Source organism: Miniopterus schreibersii (genome assembly GCF_964146895.1).
Source record: "Miniopterus schreibersii genome assembly, chromosome: 5".
NCBI lineage: Eukaryota > Metazoa > Chordata > Mammalia > Chiroptera > Miniopteridae > Miniopterus > Miniopterus schreibersii.
This window is the reverse complement of record NC_138106.1, coordinates 14,901,656-14,911,140: the sequence shown is the minus strand read 5'-3', so window position 1 is coordinate 14,911,140 and position 9,485 is coordinate 14,901,656.

The following is a 9,485-nucleotide window of genomic DNA, read 5'->3' as shown; positions in this document are numbered from 1 at the left end:
AAATTGGCTGTCAAGTTATTCTGAAATGTCCCATAAATATATCTGTAATTAGTGCATTTTTATACATGTATGTACATTAAGCTCACATGCTTAATTGTTATGCACCAAATAACTTACAGTAGTTGTCCTAATCTGACCTGGAAATCTATAACATCTTGACCCATGTTCTTCTCATGGAACATTTATTTATACTAGTGGCATGTCAAGGACACACAAGTTCCTTCTCACAAAAACGAAAACCACATCCAGATGGTCAAGATCTCTTCCAAGAGAGTGTGGTTAACAGAAACACAGACCAACCGAAAAAACAAAATGGGGAAAAAAAACACAAAAAAACTCCCACGCATTGTCAAAAGAAGTCCTCTAGATAAGAATCCAAAGAGGTCTGCAGAATCAACACAACCTACCTGAGGTGTCTTTCCTTTCTTTTTGGTATTTGGCCAGATATTTGGCTGTTGGAAGTCCCAGGTCTCTTGTTTCCAAAGAGCCGCCTGTGTTGGCCTGTCTTTCAGACTCTTATGTTGCAAAATCTGAAATTCTGTTGCAATAAACACCAGATTTCAAAGGAAAAGCAAGGAAAATTGTGCAGAGATTTAACTTGATTTTTATAGCAACAGTCAGTAGTAGCATGAATATGTGTCTAAACAATGCCTCCTCTTCCAATATAATATTAGGTTGAGAAAGACAGACCTGTAGTATACTTGTGTAGAAGCAGGCACGGATTTTAAGGGTACACTTAGAAGAAACATCTTTAGGCATGGGGGAAAGAGAGGACTGTCTTTTTTATAAACACAATAAATGTATCGTTTGAATCCTTCTTGAAGGAGCCACATGCAAACAGATAACATAGAACTACGTTATTCTACACAAATGCAGTTGAAAAGTGATGAGGCATAATGAAGCAATTATGCTTCACAAGATAAAACAATTAAACCTAAGTCAAATAAGAGCATGGTGGATCAGGAATAATTTTTTTTCTCTTGATAGTCATTTAATTTGAAATTAAGAATGGTGACCTAATTTCCATAACATTCAATAAATAATAGTATCTAATGAATAATCTTGTCTTAAGCTTCTATTAAGGACATCCTTATTAGCATTATAACATCTGTATCCTTTAAAGCGCAGGGGATAAAGTTTAAAGAAGACTAAGTAGTTAAAGTATCAGAAAGTCAGGGAAATGCTCATAAACTGCTAAGTAAATGCTCATAAACTGATAAAATCCAGTAAGAATATGCCCAGGGCACCGAGGAAGCTAACACTTTGCTCAGAGTAGAAAGCCCTTCTACATTGCAGCTCACTAATTTTTTCTAGGGCTCCTTTCATTCCTTCTTGGCTTCGTAGGGTCAGGGCTCCCATGATCCAATTACTATAGAAACGAATGCTCTCAAACAGACACCCATCATCACAGAATGGCAGACCTTAAAGTGAAATCATTTCAGTTCACCTATTTCACAGATGAGGAGTTTGAAGATTTTAAGTGACTTGCCCCAAAGTGATGGCTGTGTCAAAATGAGGAATAAAATCCAGGTCTCCTAATTTTCAGTTCTCCTAATTTTCTTTTCCAGCATACTACTACAATTAAACCTTCCTGAGTGAAGGTTTCTTAAAAGGTCTACAATTAGATACATTAGAGTAGGAGATTTGGCAAAATTTAAACCAATTCTATAACAAATGATGTGGATAAATTAGAGACCTAAGTCAAAGTTGAGTAGTAAATACGGTGGTACATATGACAGGGTGTTGATATTCTAGTAGTGAGTGTTTATCCTGGGTGGCTGGTTGCATTGGCTTTCAGCGTAGGTGAATTTATTGTGGAATATAGTTCCCATAAATATGATCTTGGGCCATCTCATAATAGTTGCTCTATAGAGACAACTGATTCTAAAACAGTGGTCAGTAGAGATGCCATGTGGGTTACACATTAGATATATTTTCCCTCAGAATTCACTCTCCCAATTTTTCTTTCTACACTACCTGCCATGAATGAACTATTAGTGACCTTTGGGGATGATAATGTTACTTTCGTTCATGTCCTTTTTCTAATCCTCAAGAAACCAGCAAAACTGTTTGATATATTTATTTCTGCCAGGCCATCATTGCAGGGGTTCTCCGCTGGGCCCCATGCTTCCCCCTTCCCCAGCGTGGGGCCAGCTGCACCCAAGTGAGTGCAGCTGTGCTGGGTTGTGGGGTGAGCATGGGGATCGCCTGCAGGCTACATCTAGGCCACTCTGCAAAAAACGGGCCAGAATATCAGGCCACTGTTCCGACTCATAGCAGAATGGAGTTTCTGTGGCAAGTTTTTAAAAAAATAGTATAGTAAAAAATGTTTTGGGTTCTTTTCCTCTAGGGAAAAAAAAGTGTAGAGTGATTGGATGGTTATAAGTTATAAACTATTAAGACTCACTTGGCAAAAAATAAATGCAAATATTAATAGATTGAGGTGGATCATTCATCTACTGAGTCAAAACTGGGACAAAAAATGTAATCACTGCAATATAAACTCTTAATTTTGAATTTTCCATCAGTTTAAAAATCTATGGTTTATTTTTACATAATTTATAAATGCCAATTTCGTGGCATTTATTAATTGTTAATTTAAAATAAAAAAAAGAATCAATTTGTACATTGCCATTCTGGCCATGAAATGAATCCCTGTTATGAAAGGGTCACAACACATGTATTAATATTCCAATTAAAGCAAATCCAATCCACCAATCAAACTATTTCACTGTCAAGAGTAGTATCACTCTGAGAAGAATCCCTCGTGGTGGAACCATGGTAAACAACTGCCTTTACAACCCGTAGTCCCCCTTACCTATCATTCAGATAATGTCATATTATATAGTAGGGTATTACGTTTGCATTGTCAGTCAGGAAGGATTATAAGGTCATACATAGCTCCAAATTAAAATTACCTAAAACCCATGGACATCACAAGACATATTAGCCCATCGCAGTGTAATGTAATACAGTTCCGAAATATTCATCAATTGATTATTTCCCTGATAAAGAGAATAATTAGTAAAAACAAATTACTTCTAGGTCAGTGCAACAATAATAGACATCTGTTTTATCTTTAAAAAGGTGTAAATTGTTCTCTTGAAACTTTTTATCTAAATAAAAACTCTTTCTTCTCAAATTTGCTTGCCGTGTTTTCCTTGATTAATCTCATCACAGAGTTACCATTACAATGACAGAAGGTAAAAGGAACTGATCTAGTGGATCACCAAGATGCCTCTGTTTCAAGAACATGCTTCCCCGAGCCTAGAGAGCAGCAGTGCAATCTGGAAGTTATGAAGTCAAGTATGAGTAAGTCAAAGCTGGCCTTGACTCCTGCCTTAATACAAAATAGCTGCATATCTGTTTTCATCTCTGAGCCTTGATTTCCTCATCACTAAAGTGAGGATTATAATAGCACCTGCCTCATTAGGCTATTCTAAACACAACTCAATTACTAGAGAGCTAAACTCATAGAGTTCCAGAAGAGGCCCCCAAAGCACCTTATGTTTCTACATACTGAATAATTGAAGCACTTGAGCTTAAGAACTAGCTTTTCACAAGTCAGCTTCTCCATAATAAGATATTATGGAGAAGCTCTAAGTTCTGTTGCTTCATGTTTTACTGGACAAATGCTAGGAACCTTCTGAAATTGTCTGCTTGATCTTTGCTAACATATGATTACAAAGTTTACCTTCCCTTCTACTCTCTCAGGGTCACAAGCTCTTATGCCTCCTCCTGATCACAAGGCAATTGGGGTGGGGGGCTGGACTTAGTATGTACTCATATATACAGTATAACCAAAATAGGGTATAAAGAGCCTTAGGTACCAGCTATTGAGTGCTTCCCTCTTTCCTTCCTGAAATGCAATTTTTATATATAAATTTTGAAACACTGTTTTCTTTTTCAGCAGCAAGAGTCAACTTCATCAAAAGTATATATTATGCTAAGAAAGTAGTTTCAGAAGAAAATGGGAATCCCAAAGAGCAACTTCAAGGTTGTTTTTGTTTGTTTTTTTAAATATATCTTTGTTGATTTCAGAGAGAGGAAAGGAGAGGGAGATAGAGAGAGAAACATCAATGATGAGAGAGTCATTGATGGAGCCCTCAACCCGAGCATGTGCCCTGACCGGCAATCGAACCTTGATCTCCTGGATCCTAGGTCGAAGCTCAACCGCTGAGTGATGCCCGGCCGGGGAAGGTTATTTAAAAAAAAAAAAAAAAAAATTTAAAAGTGGAGAAATAGATACCCATCTTTGAAAGTAAATAAATAAATAAAAAGCCTTTTTGATTCTAAGATAACCATTCATTTTACTGTAACACATTATCTAGTAAGAGATTTTGTGGTGCTTCAGTGGCCACTGACTTCCAAGGTTGCCTGTCTAACCACCATGGCCCAGTATAAACCCTTGGAGAATGTGAATCATTTTCCTTTTAAGCTTCTAGAATAGAATTCCCCTGGTTTTCATTTCCTTTGAGATAAATCACATTTTTTTGGACACTCTTGCCTTGTTTCCACCAAAATGCTTCCCTCTCAGCACTGATTTTAATTTCCATCATCATGGCAAATAAGAATAGATCACAAAAATTAAGAAGTTTTACACATAAAGTGAGTTATTGAAAGTTTTTCTAGCCAGAAGAGGAAATTAGTTTCAAATGTATATCACCTTTTAGATCTAATATTTCCTATTAATTAAAATAATAGGAAATTTTTAGAGAATTTAAATTCTATCAAGATACATATGATTCAGTCCTAATTTGGTTTGAGGGATAGACTTATTTAATTGATGTATTCCTAGACCTGTATAGGTTTTTCTTTGGAGTGGGGGTATGAATTTACATAAAGGATGCAACCATTATTCAGTTTTGATGTGTATTTAAAACTCTAAAAGCTTTAAAATATTAGCAATGGATTTCACTTCAGAGTTAAAGAACAAGTGTGAATTTCACGGTTATTTGATGTTTAGGATTTGTTTTCCAGCTAGGACATTAGTATTAGGTTGAATGTTTGCCCTATATAGTTAATTCTACCCTATTAGATTTTTATTATATCTTCTTATATTAAAATAATGCCACTTTGCAATAGTAGAAAGTGTTAACAATATGGTATGAATTGTGACAGTGTTCCTCTGTTGACACTCTAGTTTCCAAGCACCTATAAAGAAGTCATGCACATTTATTCAACATTAAAATGTAGCATCAATCTCAATCCAAAAACAAGTTCTATTTTTCTTAACCTTCAATCTTTAAATGAGAAAGGGGGGAAAAAGAGGTATTTTTCCCTGCAGAGCACACTCCAGAATATGCTACATCTGTTTTAGCTGGCATGGAGGGGGCCCTGCAGGGTAATGCATTAGTCTAGATTTCAAAATTGATGGTTTTCAGACTAGAAGTTCTCCATGTTGCAAATCAGAAGACGTCCACATACAGAGATTTTATTTTTCAGTGAGGTTTATTTAGGATATTTTACTGGATGGACTGAGCTTGCAAGTTTATGAACTCTATTGAAGCAATTATCTCCCCAATTCAGGAGCTGCTGGAATTCCACGAGTCAGTGCTACACAGCCAACAAGGTTCCCTCATCACAGACCATCATGGAAGGCATTTTTGTGGTTTACAGGGAAGGTATTTTCATGCTAAATCCCATTTTTTAATACTCTGCAACTTTTCCAAAAGCTTTCGTTAGCCTTAATGTGGAGTTATGAGCAATTTATCCATTTTCTGAGAGATTCATGCATGAGAGAAAGTGCTCCTAGGCTTTGGTGATTGGATACTATCAAATTAGGCCACAATAAAATAGAGTTGAAGCCCAGTATTTTAAATTGAAGAGCCACATGAAAGCACTGAATTCTGATATTTAGATGCTTGAAGAATACACAGAGAATATTTTACATTCACAAAGGATTTTCTTCCTAGCCCTCCTTTCCCTGCATTATCCATTCCCCAAACACAAGCGCACACGCATCCTTTTGAAGTGCGTGAAGGTGAAATCGTAGCAGGCATGCCCCTCAGTCTACGCCTGCGGGCATGATTTCCTGCAGAAACCTGAGGGGGGTTATTTCTGTCAAAATGCACAGACAGGATCAGGTCTTTTAAAATGTGCAGCACAAGAACTCAATAGAAGCAGAGTCGATACATGTTTATATGTATATACAGACATATACAGGAGCTTACTAATTTAAAGATATAATACATTTATGCTACTGGCAGAGACAGGCAATTAAACAATGTGCAATGGGGGGTGTAAAACTCAGGTCCAGCCCACAGATGTGAGTGTGTTTGAGGGTAAAGCTGCCAATTCATGCTATAATGCAATATGCTTATACTCAGAAAATATACTGTACACGAAGGAAACTGAAGAAAAATGTGCTTTCTTTGTTCTGTTTCAAAGGAGATTTTTCTCTTGTTGGTATTGTTTTTCTTGTAGGAGAAAAAGCAATAATGATCTAATTGCCAGAAAACACGCATACAGCCTGAGACTTGGGAATCTCAGTTCTTGAAAGCCATATCCCGAGATTTTCTCTAATGCCTTTATTTTCAGAGTGTCTTTCCCCAAGGGGACAAAATATTTCTGCAGCCTTTATCTCCTTAATCCTCGCATGATCATTGTTAGGGAGTCAGGTGGGCTAGGGCTTCGGTAGGTGCCATTGGTGAAACAGACAGACAATGGCTGGTAGAGGGACTCGACTGAAATTATAGAACAAGCCCGGCGCACAGCTGGTGGAAGGATCGGGGCCTGCTGTTTGCCAGAGCTTTCTTTTCCCCGACAGAACATATTGCCTAAAGCTGAGAATCCCACAGTGTCCTTGATTACGTAGTTTCAAATTATAGTTCACTTTAGAGATTCCCATTAAAAATAGGATATGGCAGCAGGCCTGGAAATCGTTTAGACCCCAGGTTTCAAGCAAGTGGGAGATTTAAGAAGCAGAGCTAGAGGGACGGAGTATCCACCGCATAGGTGGGGATGGAGTGTCTAATGTCTAAGCGGCTGTCTACTGGCTCTTTCAACGTGGAGGACCTCATGCTAGGTGCTGTGCTGGCTAATCAAAAAGATGCAGAAGGTATTCCCTGGGTATTTATTTATTTGCTTGCTTACTTTTACAAGTGGCTTCTTGTGAAAGCGTCATTTCTACTTTTAAGTCGCTGGAGAAGACAGATTAAAACTAGGAAGATATATAGACAGCTATTTTAGAAGCCCAAGGGCAGCTTGAAATGAACTCCCTCATAAAGTGGAGGGAAGGGCTTCTCTCCTGGGAAAGATTCAGGAGGCTCCCTCTTGTCTCACTAGGATTTTTTTAAGACATAGTCTAGGAGGGGTAGACTTTTCCCTCATGAATTATTGATACTCTAAAGCAGTTTTAATTGTTTTTCCTTTCAGTGCTATACAGCGAAACACAATAATGATTCTCACTGCAATATTAGCATATATTTTAAGTGTGTCATAATACTAATGGGAAAGCATCTAATTTTCCTGAAACAATATGCTTCTTTAACTTCAAAAGATATGATTTAAATTAGTAATAAAGATGAAGAGTAATCTAACATATTAGAAAATTGCTTTCTGTGCTGAAATATTCTGTAGGAAAATAAGAATACGTTTATGTAAGATTTAATTCAATTATTAGAAAGCGTAATTAAACATTGAAATATGGGATCTGTAGATAAAATAAATTTCACTACACTGTGGCCTGTTTTCTTGGTCACAGTCACAAGAACATTAAGAAAAAAAAATCTTAAAATATATAAAGACTTTAAACACTGGAACATAATAGTTATTAAATTAATACTGTTTTCCTAATGAGCACAGAGCTTAAAAATATTTAAGTAAATATTTTTAATACAAACTTTTGACCTTAAGAGCCCTTTAAATTATTAAAAAGTGTTGAAGACCCCAAAGTAACATTATATAAATTATACGTATTGATATTTACTATATTAGAAATTAAAACTGACAAAATTTAACTCTTCAGATAATTTTTTTCCAAGCATGGTTATGCTCAAAGATTATGCTTAAACTTTTACCAAAAAGCAAAGAAAAAGTAGCACAGAAATATCTATATTCAAACTGCCAGGGAATAACCATTCTTATGTGAATTTCTACCCTTTTAAGTTTTTATTTATTTTTCTATAGTATTTGATTGTACATAAAGGTTTTATAGTCTGCTTATCCCTCTTATTAATGTTATCAACAACCTTCTATGACAAGAAATTCTACTAAAATGAGATTTTTACACTCTATCAAAATATATCATAAGGATATTCATAATTTACTCAATTATTTTCCAGCTTGGACAGGTAAATTGTTCCTGGGTTTTTACTATTGTCATAAACATGTTATTCTTGGCTGATCCTAGTATATATTTCTCATCTCTTATAGAATTCCTTTGAGTATGTCAGTGTCTTAAGTATAAATACTTCGCCTCCCATGAGCTCATGTCAAATTATTTCTTAGGGCTCAGTTTAAAGCCTCATTGTGGTCGCTCCTAAACTCTTTCCATGAGTGATCTCATTCATTCCATTAATTTTATTAAGTCTTCCAACTTTCTATATCTAGCCCTGAACTTTCCCCTGAGATCTAGACTCATATATCCAGCTCCCTACTTGATGTCTCTATTTGGATGTATCACAACCATTTAAAATGCAACATCCAAAACTGACTTCATTTTCCTCTTCCCTTAAATCTTTTTCTTCTTTGTCTTTCCTTTCCATATATAAAAGCAAAATTTTCCTGTAGGTTGCTAATGTCAAGAAATGGAAATCGGTTTTAGTTCCTACCTTTCTCTCCCTTCCAGTAATCGATCCGTCTTAAGTTGTCTAATGCTATCACTTTTCTGTATGTTGTTGCTTGTTACAGAGAACAGCTGCCCTGTCAGAAGGAGGGGATGTAGCTTTGTACAATCAAGGTCTATAATTGTACTTCCTTTCACTGTAGTGATTTTGAATTAAAACAGATAGTTCTTTTGTCAAAAAGATGAAAAGATTTACAAATAATTAAAGAAATAAAAGCAGATTTAGTATGTCTTAGAGAGCAAAGGGTCTTGCTTTGATGTCAATATTTATTGGAAGAAGCCTGAAAAGTACATTGACATAAGAAGGCATACGGAATGAGAATGATCGTTGGCTTGTATGAAGCTTCATGATCTTGTGCTGTTATGCAAGAAATCTGTAAAAGTCTATAATTTTCTCTCTTTTATAAGGAAAAATAGATAGAAATATTTTTTGTCCATAACCCTACTTCACTAGCTTATACTCTCTATTCCAGTCTGAATATCCAATGTTTAATGCTAGGAAAAATGACATACTGTGGAGGTAAGAGGCAATACAAAAGCTCCCTAGCTTAACCAAAAGTTTGATAACATTCTTTTATTGTATGAATATTTAATATTTCCTGACTGAGAAAACAATTAGTATGCCTTTGCTTTCCTCAAAAGGGGGTTAGCAAACTATTTTATACGATTTCTTAAACTTAAAGTAAATAAGTAAAAA